Here is a 21072-nt window from a genome sequence, read left to right on the forward strand (position 1 = left end):
ACTTACTACATCATGTCATTATTCGGTTTCATAATTAAGTACTTGTTTCAGTCCTCCAATGTAATAAGCAAATTATTCTATTAAGGATAAAGAAATCTTATTTAGAAGAGACATTAAGTTTATTACAACATTTAACGCATACAGTTATTCTTAGTAGTTATACAGGTATTCAAGAAATCATAAGTGTTCAAGAAGCAATCATATACAAGTGTTCTTAGTAGTTATACAGGTATTCAAGAAATCATAAGTGTTCAAGAAGCAATCATATACAAGTGTTCTTAGTAGTTATACAAGTGTTCAAGAAGCAATCATATACAAGTGTTCTTAGTAGTTATACAGGTATTCAAGAAATCATAAGTGTTCAAGAAGCAATCATATACAAGTGTTCTTAGTAGTTATACAAGTGTTCAAGAAAATCAAAAGTGTTCAAGAAGCAATTGGATTTATTATATATAAAATATTTCCTCTACAAATTGGACAGCATTTCAGAGCTAAAAGACAACCACTGCATGTCACCATATGTTTACATGGTAGTATTACAATATTTATATTTTTATCCATACAAACTCTGCATAAAATATCTTCTTCCCAAGATTGTTCTGTACAGTCCTTGTTTTCAACAGTGTTAGTACAAGTCTCCGGTAAAGTTTTCAATCCCAGATCTTCAAGCGTAACTTCTTGTTCCTTTTTATCATCAACTGCTTCATAAATTAAGTCCCGTACCCGTAAATAAATATCTGTTCCCTCTTGCATATACCTCAACACGATTTCTAGACATCTACTTTGTATAATAAAAGGTAACAAATCTCTGGATTCCTTAAGGTACTCACTTAAAGCATATCTTATACTCTCCACAGGTATTAATTTTTGATGAATCAGATGTTTGAACTTATCCATACCCTCCATTAAGATATTAATTAAATCATTGTCTATAGGTTTTATAGGTAATGGTATTGTCAATCTAGCATTCTTAACAAATTCCTTGCCCCTTGCAAGAATAATGTAAGCACATTCTGGACTACATCTCGCATGTAACGTCCAAGGATCATCTTCTGGTCTCCAATTTCGTATTCCACAGGCGCAGTGATAGCAGCAGACGTGGTCACTTATACCTGAAAACCATAAAACAATCCAGCATTATCTCGTTACTATCTTTTAACTAATATTCATTATTTCTTTACTTATAACTCTATTATGTTTAAAATAGTTAAACACTTCATACCACAGTAAAAAAACCAGCTTCTGCCAGCTCATGAGAAGTTTGCTTGACGCTTCCAGGCCATGTCATATCAAATGTCTCTAGGCGACATTTATAAGTTACCAATCCTGGATTCAGCGATTTCCTAAATTTTATCAATCCCAGATCTTCCTTAGGAGGAGCACCACCTAAAAAATATAACGTAGTTACGTAAATTATTCTTTAGAAGAATAAGAAGTATCTATTTAAGCAATCAAGTTTTGTACAGAGTATATAAGACTGGTATAAGAATACATCATAAGAATATATACTTACTACTATCACTTATTTTCTTATTTCCCAGTTCTATTTTATGGGAAACAAATTCCAGTCCATATTTGAAAGCTATCTCAGACACCTCTAAAGAAACATTGTCACTCCTCTTGCCTCTAATAAAGGCACAGTCTTGATTAATGATCTTATGACGTCTTCTGGGGGGTATCACCAACAATCCATGCACCTACTATACAATAACAAAATGCACACAAACAGTAATCACTATTGCGAAGGTAATAGAACCCATCTTCAACTAAGTCAATAGGGTTTAACCACTTAATGGGCCAATCCACAAATGTTTGTAGTCTAACTCCTGCACATTTAAGGCTTTCTATACTGTAAAACTTCCTGGCACACAAAGGATCCATCGTGTGAGGGCAGCACTAACTATTAGAGTAGGATAAGCAAGTATATATATCCCTAAAATAAGTATCGTACATCGCTACATATTTAACAGTTTCCCCATTTATAATAGACAGTAATTTCCTCTAAATACTTCTCTATTTAAAAATCCTTAAAGTTTCATAATTAAATAAAGCTCTTATATAAATACTTAGTAAACTACTTTCATTATTTATTAGACTTATTAGAAAAATACATCACTTTGGCAATCTCGCTAAAAGTATACTGTTACGTCATTATTCGTAGCTGCCGTACATAATGATAGATATATATATAATTTAGTAGTAAATTCTTATTTAATCTAAATAAAAATATATGCTTAAAGCATCTATATCCTAAAATGAAATATACTATTAGTTATAATGTCATATATAATATTATTCTAGGGTAACAAAAATCCTTATTAATATATTCAAATAAGTGGTAACTTTTACATTCCCCCCAATATAAGAGCGCAGACCTCACATTAGGGATATTATTACGACTATCTGGATCGTATCTACTACCTTACGAGGAAGAAAATTCACCATGGATACTGTTCTGACAACTTGTCAGGGTTATTTAACCGACGATTCATTTTGTAATAATGAAACCTGTATTGTGTACGGAGTGAACTGTATATCCTGTGTTCCCCGAGGAATGGCCCTAGACTTAGCCAAGAAATATTCTCATGCTGACGCTTATAATGTTCGCCGACCCTTGTACAGTCTTAAGAGATGTATCCCTGAATATCGTCCAGTACCAGGAACAATTCATATCTCTAAAGGAGAAAATCTTCCGTATATTGTTGCTATAGCCACTCAATACGGTATTGGATTACCTATAGAAAGTAATAACATTGCTCAGGGAATTATAGAAAACTCAAAAGACAGAAACATGCTCGCTGGATTAAACGAAGATACATCCATTAATCGTCTCGTCTACTTCAAGAATGGTATGAAAGATTTATTTAACTTTATCAAGGGCTCTCCTCAAATTATGAGAGTTATAATACCAACAGGAATTGGGATTACATGTGTTCGAAGAGATAAAGTTTGGGAAAATACTTATCTTCCTGTTATTGAAGATATGTATAAACAGTTAAAACCCTACGGAGTGGAAGTTAAATTACTGTTTAACGAGGAGATTATGCAGAGGAAGAGCAAGTAACACTTGGCAACCTTTTGTGTGCGCAGTGTTTCTACGCGCAGCCTAAAGATGTATATATGCTTCCCCCGGAGTGATCTCTTACGGTGTCCTCCTCTTCTTGGATGTCAGAATCTACTTCAAGCTTGGATATTCAAGGCTATGGAGATAAAGACTATTATTGGAGACTTTGCCTCCCTGTCCGTCTACAATAATCACGACTGTTTATTGTACGATCTTGATGCTACGAGTGTACAAATGTGTAAAATTGTGCAAGGATTGTGGGATCGTTACCCATATGCGAGATTACATCGTGAAAACTTTCCTTACAAAAACAGGGCTGTTGTATCTTATCGCAGTAACCCTGGCAGTATACATATTGGAGAACCACCTGAATTTAACAACAGGATGGATGAAGATCCCCATCTACACCTTATTATTGGATTAGTGACTCAGTTTGCTAGTAGACCTGCAACTTTACCAGCATATGAAAATCCTCCGTGTGAAGTACGAAGTTTAGATGAACATTTTTACGATGGACTTGAAAAAGATACAGAATATCAGAGATGGCGCTGGTTTGAAAATGCTCTGAAGGAAGCCCTTGTTTTCATTCTTAAAAGATGTGTTAAGAGAATTATTATTCCATATGGGTTTGGCATGTCAAGTTATTTGGACAACTGTGCAGTATGGGAAAGTAAATATTTGCCTATACTTGAGAAAATAGGACAAAAACTACGAAAACGAGGTATTGTACTCTTCATAGTACGTCCCGAAAACATCGCTCCTCCTCAGTCATCCACCCATGGCTTCTTTGAAAATAAGATTCCATACATTGCTGTTCTTCAAAATGGACCCACAACTAATGCTACTGATGCTGCTAGGACACCTGAAGATGATGCTACGCCTGCTACCGCTGATGCTAGTTCACCTTCTATCAACACTAAGTTGTCTGATACAATTAATTCAACACCTGTTAATGTTACTACGTCTGTTGATACTAATGTTACAATGTGTGTTAGTAGTAGTTTTACAAATTTAGAAGAGAAGATGGATTGGGAATAATAATGTCTGTAAATAATTTATACTTTGTACATTTTTACAAATTAAATACATTGTACATTTTTACACATTAAATAACAAAATAGAAACTCGTGTGTTTATTTTCTCCCTTTTTTAATGTCTAAATGTCAACTCTACTTTTCTGAGTATATAGGAAGAGGTACAAAACTTTTTCTGTCTTACTTCAAGATGGATTGTTCTATGTACATGCAAGTGAAGCTTAAGCGTTTAAATAAGTGTATTATAGATGCTGATTTTACTAGTGATGAAATTCTAAAACCTGGAGACTGTCTTGTCTACGATTCTCATAATTTATCTGGTGGATTTGCACAACTGTTATGGGAAAAATATCCTTACAGTAAAGTTTCCGAGTGTGAAGTGGTACAGAATAATATAACTCCTGGTGGTATAGTACTTGCTTTATCTCCAGAACCAGAAATAAAACCTCATATTATAGGACTTCAATACAGTAGCTCTAATGAAGATCTAGGATTACAGAAAGATATTATTAAACGTTGGAGTTTTAAATCTGCAATAAGACAAATTTGTTGTCAAGCAAGAAATAATAATTTAATCCAGCGTATAATTATTCCATATGGTATTGGGTTTAATGACGGAATAGGATGGAGTAAAGAAGAACAAGAAGAATGGGAGACACACTATTTTCCAGGACTAGCCCATTTAGCTTATGTTTTAAAGAATAATAAAAAAGAATTATTAATGGTTCGTATACCTCTTGGAGAAGATGTTACGGGGACTGGGAGAGAGAAGAAACAAGTAGAGGGTGGATCTAATAAACGGAAGAGAATGTCATAGTTAAAACTAGTAGATCTAAAATAATACATATAACTAATTTGGAAACTACAGCTAAGAGAGAGGGGCGGAGCGTAACAATCTCCGATGTGATAAGCTAGGTCGGGATATATCTTGCCATAAACTCCCCATCTCGGTCCAACAGTGAGAAGACATACTCGGATCGATGGCTGCTGTATACAGTAAGTGCTTATTGTATGATGTACTTACAGTACTCGTTATATTTGTTGTTGTAATATAATTTTGCTTATTATTGAATATCTTTTAGTTTTGAAATATTATGATTATTTAATAGTCCCTGTGTTAAATATTGTATTTTTCTTTGTTTAAAGATTTACCCCATGTGATGGATGTGAAGAGTCTACCAGGGTTTGGAAGCATGCCTGATCTTGTGTCAGAAACTATATGGCAAAGTCCAGCTTCGACTGTTTTGTGGAAGAATATGCCCCTGGCGGAAAAACAGACTTATAAAGTGATGACACATACTGATAAATGTACGCACGAGAACATTGTTCCAGCTCTAGCAAAGTTTATTAGCAAAAGTGAAAATGTTTTAATGATACTGATTGGTCGTGATTCTATAAAGTTGAAAGAAGAACTTCCATTGATAAAATGTGACATAGTCTTATTTAGCTTAAAAGAGAGTGTTACAGATGTACTCAAGAAACATGAGAATTGTCAAGTGTTGTTGCTGACGAAAATTCCTAGTAAGGCCGAGATGAAGAAAATTTCTTTGTTATTTAAAGGCGATAAAATAATTTGCACTTTTAGACCTAAACCCCGTTTTAAATACATATTTCCAGAATTTGAAGAAGTGCCTATAGGATGTAACTTAAAGGATAAATTTTTTATAAGAAAATTTGTGGATGAAATTGGTTCTCCAAATGCTGCAAACTGGTTTATTAATAAGTTGAGTTCTGAAGAACGAGAAGTGTATACTATAATGAGCCAGGATGAACTGCAACAGCAGGTAAATAGTAAGACTGTGAAAGAGCTTAGTATTATTCACCCTAAAACGGAAGAAGATGAACATTGGAGTTTAATTGATCATATGGAGGAGAGCTTTCCATCGTTTCCGTTAAATTTAATAAAGATGAGACCAGAAATAGGATATCATACCCCCCAAAAGATAGAAATAGAGGCAGTGATGAGATTTATAGGACAGGATCCTGTACTTGGTGTTTTCTCTGGTATGGCCTTTATTGAAAATCTTATTAGGATAAGACATACTAATGTGGTACGAGCTACAGATAATTACTCGAATATGGGTGAGAGTAAGTGGATGGAGGTTGAACAAATGGATGCTGTAGAAGCAGTTAGGACTTATTGTAATGACAGAGAAGTACTTCTAATGTCCTGGCCTGAACTGATTTGTGATGATAATGTTTATAGCGATGCTTTCTATGTTTTAAAGGAATTTAAGGGACAAAAACTAATCTATTTTGGAGAAGGGGAAGGGGGATGCTGTGCATGTGATGGATTTTTTAACTTGCTGGATAGTGAGTTTCATTGTGTGAAATCAAATACATGTTTTACTTATAATTCTTTTATAAATTCAAATGTTTATTTCTATATAAGACTATAGTGTTTATGATTTCTTGAATACCTGTATAACTACTATGAATACCTGTATATGATTTTCTTGAACACTTGTATAACTACTAAGAACACTTGTATATGATTGCTTCTTGAACACTTATGATTTCTTGAATACCTGTATAACTACTAAGAACACTTGTATATGATTGCTTCTTGAACACTTATGATTTCTTGAATACCTGTATAACTACTAAGAATAACTGTATGCGTTAAATGTTGTAATAAACTTAATGTCTCTTCTAAATAAGATTTCTTTATCCTTAATAGAATAATTTGCTTATTACATTGGAGGACTGAAACAAGTACTTAATTATGAAACCGAATAATGACATGATGTAGTAAGTTTAACGGAAATATTGAATACAATGACTTGAAAAGTTTTCCTTTGACTAATGAAGGTGTATGTTTAATAAAACTGAGTTACGAAAACAATGCCTTAAGATGCTACTGTAAGTAATGACTTAGTGCACAGGCAAGTATCTTTAATTGTACGAAGATGTCTTAGAATGATTTATATTGACCTTATTTTGAAAATGGATAACTGCCAAATGCTCAGTAGTAACTTACTGTGAATTAGTAATGTTACTGTTGTTGTTGTTGTTAATAACGATGATCTACTTACTTACTTACTAAAATGACAGAAACAACTAGTTTAGAGAATTAGTACAGAGATGATTAGAGAATATGTAGTGGACTGTAATGAACGGGTAAGAACATGTAGCGGAGGGATGGAGGAAAATTGTAAGAAAGGGTTGAAAGTTGGGATGTGTAAAGGATTGAGAGATTGTAAGGGATGGTATCAAGATGTGCGGAACAAGCTAGGACTTGTAATGGATGGAAGGAGTCGGGTATATTTAAATATGACTCATGTTTAAATAAGATATGGGACACAGTAATACATGCTACAACATGTAAAGTAGACAGCGTAGTAAGATGCGAGGCGAACATGCTGAGACATGTAAAGGAATGAGAGAGAGATTGTAAGGGTTGGTACTAAGATGAGCGGAAAACATGCTATAACATGTAAAGTAGAAATAGCGTAGTGAGTTGGGCGGTGAACAAGCTAGGACTTGTAATGGATGGAAAGAGTCGGGTATATTTACATATGACTCATGTTTAAATAAGATAGAGGAGACGGTAATAGTTGTTTAAGTCTTGTATAAAATGGGAAAGAACTAGAGAATATGTAAGACTAAGTACAGATCTGAACTTACAGAGAATATGCTATGAACGGGGAAAGAATGCAAATTAACAGCTACATTTAAATTTATGAGACTTGGATGAGATGGAGGAAGGTGGGAGGGGGTGAAAGATAATTACATGGGTTGGGGTTATGTGTGTACTCGGATAAGAGTTAGGCTGGAGACGGGCTTGATCGAATATATTTATGTCTGATGATCTAAGGCTAATGTCCAGATTAATTTTACTACGTTAGAAAATAAGGTGATCTTAAATCTCAGGTGATTTAGTTGGAAAATAAAGAACTTGCACAAATGAACTAAGCTGGGGCACAAGAGTTGAAACTTGATAACTGAACTGGTTTTTATTTACTATGTCTGAAAATGTAGTTGGGTGATTTGGACTGAGAGTAATGAATTTACATGAGTGAACTTGGACAGAGGACAAGAGCTAGAGTTTTATAATTGTTTTCATCATATTTACTATGTCTGAAATACAGAGGGTAAAAATTTCAGGGGAAAATTGATGGGTTATTTACAAAGATATGAAAGAGAACTAAGGCGGGGACGAGAGCTGGAGCTCAGTAACTGACTTGATCTTATTTACTAACTTTGAAGTATGTCTGCTTTTAATTTTCGGGAAATTGATGGGTTATTTACAAAGATACGAAGGAGAACTAAGGCGGGGACGAGAGCTGGAGTTCAGTAACTGACTTGATCTTATTTACTAACTTTGAAGTATGTCTGCTTTTAATTTTCGGGAAATTGATGGGTTATTTACAAAGATACGAAGGAGAACTAAGGCGGGGACGAGAGCTGGAGTTCAGTAACTGACTTGATCTTATTTACGGTGCCTGAAATACAGAGGGTAAAAATTTCAGGGAAATTGGACTGTTACTAACGATCTTGTATAAACGAACTAAGGTGGGGGACAAGCGCTGGAGCTTGGTAACTAAATTACTGTATTGAACTACGTTTGAAATATGATTATTTTTAAATTTTAGAGGGATTGGAATGATAGTATTCATTATACGACAGGGGACTAAGGCGGGGGAACGTGAGCTAGAACATGCTTACTAACACGATTTATTTGTGTAAAACTGACTTGCTTAATGAAAAGGAGAAAACATACGATGTTGGAAAATAGTTGAACTGAACTGAATGAAAGGAGAGAGAGAGGAGGGACGGTCCAGATATTATGGAGAAGATAAGATATGATAAGAGGAGACCTACATGAAGCGCCTGGCTGGCTGGGCCTAAGGTAAATAAAGGTGACGCGAGAGATTGTGAGGTAAGGGGGGAGGGAGGTGATGTGAGGTACGAACCCCTGAAAACCCTGACTTACACAGATAACTTTCTAAATTTATATGAATAACTAAGGCTTACATAGACGATTTTTGTAAGTTGAAAACATGCAAAATATGTCCGTAGAGTTCTCATGGAAACCCTAAAGCGCTACACATGATATTTGATTTTCTCCCATAAGAACCTTAACAAACTTCTAAGTCTCGGAAATTATTTTCATCATAAGAAACCCTTACTTCTAAAATCTGTGACTGACAAAATTTACCTGAAAACCCTCACTCCCCGACACGAATTTCCCCGAAAACAAAAAAGGTACCTGTGAGTCTTACAACTCACCGGGGTCCTCTCCCCCCCCCCCAAAAAAGGTACCTGTGAGTCGTATACCGCATAGGGGTCCTCCGCCCAAAAAAAAAAAAAGGTACCTGTGCGGTGTCAACCCTACTACTACTCACCACACCACTGCCACTCACCACTCCACCGCCACTCACCACACCACCGCCACTCACCACTCCACCGCCACTCACCACACCACCGCACCACCACCACTCACCGCACCACCGCCACTCACCACACCCGCACACCACCGCCACTCACCACACCCCCACACCACCGCCACTCACCACTCCACCGCCACTCACCACACCACAACACCACTGACACTCACCACACCCCCACACCACCGCCACTCACCACACCACCGCACCACCACCACTCACCGCACCACCGCCACTCACCACACCACCGCCACTCACCACACCCCCTACACCTCCGCCATTCACCACACCACCTCGACTCACCACACCACCGCCAATATCCACATCACAAAATCACCGCTACTCACTACTCCACCGAACCACCGCCAATCACAACTCCACCGCATCACCGCCACTCACCACACCGACACACCACCGCCACTCACTACACAACCACTCCACCGCTACTCACCACACCACCACAAAACCGCCACACACCACACCACCACACCACCGCCACTCATTACACGACCACACCACCGCCACTCACTACACAACAACACCACCGCCACTCACCACACCACCACACCACCGCCACTCACCACACCACCACACCACCGCCACTCACCACACCACCACACCACCGCCACTCACCACACCACTACACCACCGTCACTCACCACACCACCGCCACTCACTACACAACCACACCACCGCCACTCACTACACAACCACACCACCACCACTCACCACACCTCCACCACTCACCACACCACCGCCACTCATCACACCACCATAACTCACCACACCACCACACCACAGTCACTCACCACTCCACCACACCACCGCCACTCACCACACCACAACACCAACGCCACTCACCACACCACTACACCACTGCCACTCACCACACCACCTCCACTCACCACACTACCACACCACCGCCACTCACCTCACCACAACACCACCGCCACTCAACACACCACCACACCATCGCCACTCACCACACAACCACACCATCGCCACTCACCACACAACCACACCATCGCCACTCACCACACCATCGCCACTCACCACACCACCGCCACTCACCACACCCTCCACACCACAGTCACTCACCACACCATCCCCACACACCACACCATCGCCACTCACCACACAACCACACCATCGCTACTCACCACACCATCGCCACTTACCACACAACCACACCATCGCCACTCACCACACCATCGCCACTTACCACACAACCACATCATCGCCACTCACCACACCATCGCCACTCACCACACAACCACACCATCGCTACTCACCACACCATCGCCACTCACCACACAACCACACCATCGCCACTCACCACACAACCACACCATCGCCACTCACCACACCATCGCCACTCACCACACCACCGCCACTCACCACACCCTCCACACCACTGTCACTCACCCCACCACCGCCATTCACCACACCACCGCCATTCACCACACCACCACACCACCGCCACTCACCACACCACCGCCACTCATCACACCACCGCAGCACCGCCAATCACAACACCACCGCCACTCACTACACAACCACACCACCCCCACTCACCACACCTCCATACCACCGCCACTCTCCATACCACAGCACCACCGACACTCACCACACCACCGCCACTCACGACACCACCGCCACTCACCACACAACCGCATCATCGCCACTCACCACGCCACCGCACTTCCGCCTCTCACCACAACACTGCACCACCGCTACTCACCACACCACTGCCACTAACCACACCAGCGCTATTCACCAAACCACCGAACCATTGCCACTCACCACAACACCGCACCACCGCTACCCACCACACCACCGCACCAACGCCACTCACGACAACACCGCACCACCGCTACCCACCACACCAACGCCACTCACCATACCACCGCCACTCACCACACCACCATACCACCGCCACTCACCACACCACTGACACTCACCATACCACCGCCACTGACCACACCGCACACCACCGCGTCACCGCCACTCACCACACTATCACACCACCAAACCATCGCCACTCACAACACCACCACACCACCGCCACTCACCACACATACGCCACTCACTACACCACGCCACTCACCACACATACGCCACTCACTACACCACGCCACTCTACAGCATAATCGCCACTCACTACACCACGGCCACTCACGACACTATTGCCACTCACCACACCACCACACCAATGTCACTCCCCACACCCACGCCACTCACCACACCACGCACCACGGCCACTCACCACACCACGCACTACGGCCACTCACCACACTATAACACCACCGCCACTCACCACACCATCACACCAACACACCACCGCCACTCACCACACCACCGCAACTCACCACACCACCACACCACTGCCACTCACCACACCATCACACCAACACACCACCGCCACTCACCACTCCACCGCCACTCACCACACCCCCACACTACCGCCACTCACCACTCCACCGCCACTCACCACACCCTCAAACTACCGCCACTCACCACACCACCGCCACTCACCACACCACCGCCACTCACCACACCCCCACCACTTCCGCCATTCACCACACAACCTCCACTCACCACACCCCCACACTACCGCCACTCACCACACCACCGCCACTCACCACACCCCCACACTACCGCCACTCACCACTCCACCGCCACTCACCACACCCCCAAACTACCGCCACTCACCACACCACCGCCATTCACCACACCACCGCCACTCACCACACCCCCACCACTTCCGCCATTCACCACACAACCTCCACTCACCACACCCCCAAACTACCGCCACTCACCACACCACCGCCACTCACCACACCACCGCCACTCACCACACCCCCACCACTTCAGCCATTCACCACACTACCGCCACTCACCACACCACCGCCATTCATCACACCACCGCCATTCACCACACCACCACTCCACCGCCACTCACCACACCACCACTCCACCGCCACTCACCACACCACCACTCCACCGCCACTCACCACACCACCACTCCACCGCCACTCACCACACCACCACTCCACCGCCACTCACCACACCACCACTCCACCGCCACTCACTACACAACCACACCACCGCCACTCGCCACACCACCACACCACCGCCACTCACTACACAACCACACTACTGCCACTCACTACTCAACACCACCGCCACTCACCACACCACCAGACCACCGACACTCACCACACCACCACACCACCGTCACTCACCACACCACCGACACTCACCACACCATCGCCACTCAGTACACTATCACACCACCGCCACTCACTACACAACCACACCACCGCCACTCACCACACCACCACACCTCCACCAGTCACCACACCACCGCCACTCATCACACCACCATCACTCACCACACCACAACACCAACGCCACTCACCACACCACAACACCACCGCCACTCACCACACCACCTCCACTCACCACACCACCACACCAACGCCACTCAACACACCACAACACCACCGCCACTCAACACACCACAACACCACTGCCACTCACCACACCATCACACCAACACACCACCGCCACTCACCAGTCCACCGCCACTCACCACACCCCCACACAACCGCCGCTCACCACTCTACCGCCACTCACCACACCCCCACACAACCGCCGCTCACCACTCCACCGCCACTCACCACACCCCCACACTACCGCCACTCACCACACCCCCAACACTTCCGCCATTCACCACACAACCTCCACTCACCACACCACCGCCAAAATCCACATCACAAAGTCACCGCCACTCACCACACCACTACTCCACCGCCACTCACCACACCACCACTCCACCGCCACTCACTACACAACCACACCACTGCCACTCGCCACACCACCACACCACCGCCACTCACTACACAACCACACCACTGCCACTCACTACACAACACCACCGCCACTCACCACACCACCACACCACCGACACTCACCACACCACCACACCACCGCCACTCACCACACCACCACACCACCGACACTCACCACACCACCGCCACTCACTACACAACCACACCACCGCCAGTCACTACACAACCACACCACCGCCACTCACCACACCTCCACCACTCACCACACCACCGCCACTCATCACACCACCATCACTCACCACACCACAACACCAACGCCACTCACCACACCACCTCCACTCACCACACCACCACACCAACGCCACTCACCACACCACAACACCACCGCCACTCAACACACCACAACATCACCGCAACTCACCACTCCACCGCACCACCGCCACTCACCACACCATCGCCACTCACCACACAACCACACCATCGCCACTTACCACACCACCGCCACTCACCACACCCTCCACACCACAGGGACTCACCACACCATCGCCACCGACCACACCACCACACCACCGCCATTCACCACACCACCACACCATCGCCACTCATCACACCACTGCAGTACCGCCACTCACTACACAACCACACCACCCCCACTCACCACTCCTCCACACCACCACACCAATGTCACTCACCACACGACCGCCACTCAGCACACCACCACACCACCGCCACTCACCACATCACCGCCACTCACCACACCACCACCCCTCCGTCACTCACCACACCACCGACATTCACCACACCACCGTACCACCTCCACTCACCACACCACCATACCACCTCCACTCACCACACCACCACACCACCGCCACTCCCCACACTAGCACACCACCGCCTCTCACCACACCCACGCCACTCATCACACCACGCACCACCGCCACTCACCACACCACGCACCACGGCCACTCACCACACCATCACACCAACACACCACCGCCACTCACCACACCATCACACCCCCGCCTCTCACAACACCGTCACACCACCGCCACTCACCACACCTTCGCCACTCACCACTCCACCGCACTACCCCCACTCACCACACCACCAAATCACCGCACCACAGCCACTCACCACACCACCGCACAAATGTAAATCACCACACCAACGCCACTCACAACACTACAGCACCCACGCCACTCACCACACCATCACACCACCACCACTCACCACCCCATCACATCACCACCAATCACCACAATACCACACAACTGCCACTCACCACACCACAACACAACCGCCACTCACCACACCAATGTCACTCACCACACTACCACACCACCGCCACTCACCACACCATCACAACACAGCCACTCACCACACAACCTCACAACCGCCTCTCACCACACCACCGCCACTCACCACTCCACAGCATTACCGCCACTCACCACACCACCAAATCACCGCACCACTGCCACTCACCACACCGCCACTCACCACACCAATGTCAATATCACACTACCACACCACAAACACACACAACACCATCACAACACAGCCACTCAACACACAACCGCCACTCACCACACCACCACACCACCGCCACTCACCACGCCACAGCTACTCACCTCACCACCACACCACCTCCACTCACCACACTTTCGCCACTCACCACACCACCTCCACCACTCATCACACCACCGCCACTCATCACACCACCTCCACTCACCACACTTCCGCCACTCACCACACCACCTCCACCACTCACCACACCACCTGCACTAACTACACCACCACAACACCGCTACTCACCACTCCACCGCACAACCGGCACTCACCACACCACCACACTATCGCCACTCATCACACCACCACATCACCGCCACTCACCGCACCACCGCCAGTCACCACCACCACTCACCACACCTCCATACCAAAGCCACTCAACACATCACCACACCACACCACCGTCACTTACCACACCACCGCCACTCACCACACCACTGCCACTCACCACACCACCACAACTCACCACACCACCGCTACTCACCACACCACCACCATTCACCATAACACCAAACCACCGCCACTCACAACAACACCACCACTCACCACACCACCACACCACCGCCACTTACCACACCACCGCCACTCACCACTCCTCCACAGCACCGCCACTCACCACACCACCGCGTCTCACTACACCAAACCGCCTGTACTCACCCCACCACCACACCACCGCTACTCACCACTCCATAACACTACCACTCACCAAACCACCGTTACTCACCACACCACCACCCTTCACCAAACCACCGTTACTCACGACACCACCACACCACCGCTACTCAACACATCACCACACCACCACCACTCACGACATCACCACACCGCCAATCACCACACCACTACCACTCACCATACCACCACACCACGGCCACTCACAACCACAACACCACCACAGCACCGCCCATCACCATACCAGCCCACCACCGCCATTCACCACACCACGAATCTACCGCCACTCACCACACCAACACACCTCCGCTATTCACCACATCACCATTCCACCGCCACTCACCACACCACTACACCACCACCACTCACCACACCTGTTGGAAATTTCCAACACTAATACACTACTATTGTATTATAATAAATCATTATTATTATATACTAACTACAGTAGTAACCAAATTTACTAACAGTAGTGTCAACATAAACTAACCATTATATCTGCGTATTAATGCTAGAATTCTTACGAAACAAAGCACCAATATTGCGTCAGATAATGTCTAGTTAAACACATTTATTACCAATGTGCTAGAGAATTGAATGTGGTTCTCTAAAATCATCAGTATTCCGTGTGATAATTATTTACGGATAACATAACTCCCAAGTAATTCTAAATCGAGAGTTTTTAGTTACAATTGTTATCAAGTAATAGTTTTTCTGTCACGCGTGAATGCCATGGAGAAAACTAAAATCTTCTCCATTTCCCGTTTAACACCTTAAGACGAGAAAGCAATAGTATTTAAATCCCTAGAATCACAACCCAGTCCTTATTAAAGTATTTCAACCACGATTGCGCGAAATAGTAGTATTCGTGATTAATAATTTCTGTGGTGAATGCGAGACGCGGGTTGGGGAGGGAGGAGACGCCATTGTGACGTTTGTGGAGCCAGCGCGTGCAGCCACCGTGCTTAGAGAACGGAAGGTCTTGGCGTCAGAGTCTGAGACAAGTGGCGTTGGGGAGTTATCAGCAAGAATTACACTGATACCCAACTAATAACAAATAATTATTCTTCCACGTGCTCCATAGTGCTCGGCCAATCAATAACGCGTCGATAATCAAGCCAAAACCCTCAATCACGTGTACAACACCGTGGAAGTCTGGGACTGATAGACGCGATATCGGCAGACTTCAGCAATTACTGCGCTCATGCTAAGTATATTTTCTTTCTTGATGCATCATTAGAGATTGTATATTTCGTGGGTAGTCTGTCGTTATATAGTGGGACGACACCAAATCCAACGTTAGTACCGCATTAATATTTATTTTCTGTTTTCACAAATATTGAGATCCAAATAGCCTAGTTCAATGCTACGTAATATCCTTTAAATTACAGCTCGTATGTGAGGAGTCAACGAGTCGTTAACCGTATTTGTGTTATTCACCTCTAAGCTAAGCTAAAGCTAAGACTTTTTGTACACATTTAATTATTCCATTTTATTATACAAATTCACAAGATTATCATATCAAATATTTTACCATATGATTATTGGAAATTGATGTGTTTACTTAGATGATTGCTCTTTAATTTTAATGATCATTAATATTCACTATTTAAATTTACCTATTGATTCTATAATATTTTAGGTCATAATATTATTTACTCAACAATGAACTGGTGACGAACCACACTAGTTCCTAGACGTATATGAAGTTCTAGCAATACCCCCCCAATGTAGGTGTTTGAGGCTCTGACTTTAGTTAATTAATCATACAGTCCACTATTTATTTAAGTGATTATTCATTATAATACTTGTCCATAGACACTGGTTCTTCCCTGTGTTTTCTAATGATCACTTTTTATTAGTTTCCCTCTTTTCTCAAAAGTGGGTGGTCCTTCGTTATTAAATTCAATAATTAAACAATTAAATAATTGAGTCAAGCCCCAGATAACCCACAACACCACCGCACCACTGCCACTCATTACACCACCGCCAATCACCACAGCACCACACCACCGTCACTCACCACACCACAACACCACCGCCAATCACCACACCACCGATACACCGCCACTCCCCACACCACCGCCACTCATCACACCACCGACACTCACCACACCACTGACACTCACCACACAAACGCTACTCACCACACCATCACCAATCACCACACTACCACCACTCACCACAACACACCCCTCACCAAACCACCGCTACTCACCACACCACCACCACTCACAACACCACCATCACTCACCACACCACCACCACTCACCACACAAACGCTACTCACCACACTACCACCACTCACCACAACACACCACTCACCAAACCACCGCTACTCACTACACCACCACCACTCACAACACCACCATCACTCACCACACCACCACCACTCACCACACCACCGCCACTCACCAAACCACCGTTACTCATCACACCACCACACCACCGCAACTCACCACACAACCGCCACTCATCACACCACCGCCACTCACAACACCACCACCACTCACCACACCACCACCACTAACCACACCACCTCCACTCACCACACCACCGCCACTAACCACACCATCGCCACTCACCACACCACCTCGACTCACCACCGCCACTAACCACACCACCGCCACTAACCACACCACCGCCACTCACTACACATCAACGCCACCGCCACACACCACACCACCGCCACTCACCACACCACCGCCACTCACCACACCACCGCCACTCACCACACCACCACCACTTACCACACCACCGCCACTCACTACACATCAACACCACCGCCACTCACCACACCACCGCCACTCACCACACTACCGCCACTCTACACAGCAAAACACCACCACCACTCACCACACCACCACCACTCACCACACCACCGCCACTCACCACACCACCGCAACTAACCACACCACCGCCACTCGCCACACCACCGCTACTCGCCACACCCCCTCACCACCACCACTCGTCACACCATCGCCACTCACAACACCACCACAGACACTCACTACACCAACACCACTCACCACACAACTGTCACTCACCACACCACCGCTACTCACCACACCACCTCAAATCACCTCTCCACCACCACTCACAACACCATCACCACTCACCACACCACTCACTACACCACCGCCACTCACCACAACACCACCACTCACCACACCATCACCACTCACCACACCACCGCCACTCACCACACCACCGCCACTCACCACATAACCACCACTCACCACACCATCACCACTCCTCACACCATCACCACTCCCCACACCACCGCCACTCACAACACCACCGCCACTCACCACACCACCGCCACTCACCACACCAACGCCCCTAACCACACCACCACAACTCCCCACACCACCGCTACTCAAGACACCATCACCACACCCCAAACCACTCACCACACCACCACCACTCACCACCCAACGCCCACATACCACACTACTGCTATTCACTACACCACCTCTAATCACCACACCACCACCACTCACAACACTATCACCACTCACCACACCATCGCCACTTGCCACTCCATCACCATTCACACCACCACCACCACTCACCACACCACTGCCACTAACCACACCACCACCACTCACTGTTGGAAATTTCCAACACTAATAAACTACTATTGTATTATAATAAATCATTATCATTATATACTAACTACAGTAGTTACTAATTTTACTAACAGTAGTGTCAACATAAATTAACCATTGCATCTGCGTATTAATGCTAGAATTCTCATGAAATAGAGCAGCAAAATTGCGTCAGATAATGTCCAGTTAGACACATTTATTACCAATGGGTTAGAGAATTGAATGTGGTTCACTAAAATCATCAGTATTCCGTGTAATAATTACTTACGGATAATATAACTCCCAATAATCTTAAACCGAGAGTTATTAACTAAATTGTTCTGTAGTAACAGTCCTTTCTGTTACGTACGAATGTCATGGAGAAAAATAAAATCTTCTCCATTTCTCGTTTAACACCATAAAACGAGAATATGATAATATTTAAATCCCGATAATTGCAACCCTGTTCTCATTAACGTATTGCATCCATAATTGCGCGAAAAAGAATTATTCGTGATTAATAATTTCTGTGGCGAATGCAAGAGACGGGTTGAGGGAGGCGGCGACGCCATTGTACGACAGCTTGCGCAAGTAGAGGGTTCCCTGGCGTGAAGAGTGGCGAGACACGTGGTAGCGACTGGAGAGTTTATCGGCAAGAATTACGCTGACACTCGGTCAACAATTAATAGTTACTCATCCACGTGTTCTATAGTGCCCAGCCAGTCAGTAACGTGTCAACAATTGAAGCCAAAACCCGTAAACACACGTACACAGCAGTGAACGTCTGGGACCGGCAGACACGATACCGGCAGACCTCAGTATTCAATACGCTCATGATAAGTATAGATTTCTCGTTTGATGCATCATACAAGATTTTATATTTATGAGTAGTCTGTCGTTATATAGCGAGAAGACCCAATATACAACGTTAGTACCAATTCGGCATTTCCTCCGTTTTCATGAATATTGAAATTAAAGCGTAGCCTATTCAAATGCTACTTAATTCTCTCTGATTTCAGCGTGTAGGCGAGGAGTCATAAAGTTGTTTCTCTTCATCCGTGTTATTCATCTCTATTTCCTTCCTTGTGGAGATCCTGTGAACTCGAGGACGAATAACGAAACGATGTTATAGAAATCGTCTTAAAGCTAAGACTTTTTTCGTACAAATTTAATTTACTTGATTTGATTCTTATATAAATTTTGCAGAATCTTTACATTGAATAGATTATTACCAGAAATGATTGGTAATTCATGTGTTAGCTCTGACTGTTGCTCAGTAATTTAACAATCATTAATATTCACAATTTGAGTTCACATATTTGAATCTATAGTAGTTTAGATTTATAATATCATTTACTCAACAATGAACTGGTGGCGAACCACACTGGTTCCTAGACGAATATGAATTTCTAGAAATACACCCCCCCCCCCAATGTAGGTGTTTGAGGCTCTAACTTTAATTAATTAACCATACAGTCCATTCATTATTTCAAGTGATTATCCTTTTAATAATTATCCATAGACACTGGTTCTCTAGTGTTATTCTAATGATCACTTTTATTAGTTTTCCCTCTTCTCTCAAAAGTGGGTGGTCCTTCGATTTATTAAATCAAATGAGTAAATAATTGAATAAATGAATCAAGCCCCAGATATCCCACACTCACCACACTACTGCCACTCACCACACCACCACCACTCGCCACACTACTGCCACTCACCACACCCTCACCACACCACTGCCACTCACCACACCACCACCACTCTCCACAGTACTGCCAGTCACCACACTACCGCCACTAACCTTAACACCGACACTCACCACATCACTACCACTCATCACACCACTGCCACTCACCACACCACCGCCACTTACCACACCACTCACCACACTACTGCCACTCA

The 21072-nt window shown here is 44.9% G+C and overlaps 1 long non-coding RNA gene across 1 annotated transcript; it reads right to left on the bottom strand.

Moving 5' to 3' along the window:
- Window positions 1-405: 405 nt before the first annotated feature.
- On the bottom strand, window positions 406-1975 carry LOC138371502 (uncharacterized). Its single transcript, XR_011230514.1, has 3 exons — window positions 1514-1975; window positions 1223-1386; window positions 406-1112 (listed from the first exon to the last, which is right to left on the bottom strand). It is a non-coding gene; the product is annotated as an uncharacterized lncRNA (long non-coding RNA).
- Window positions 1976-21072: the final 19097 nt, after the last annotated feature.

The sequence above is a fragment of the Procambarus clarkii genome, chromosome 36 (genome assembly GCF_040958095.1).
Source record: "Procambarus clarkii isolate CNS0578487 chromosome 36, FALCON_Pclarkii_2.0, whole genome shotgun sequence".
NCBI lineage: Eukaryota > Metazoa > Arthropoda > Malacostraca > Decapoda > Cambaridae > Procambarus > Procambarus clarkii.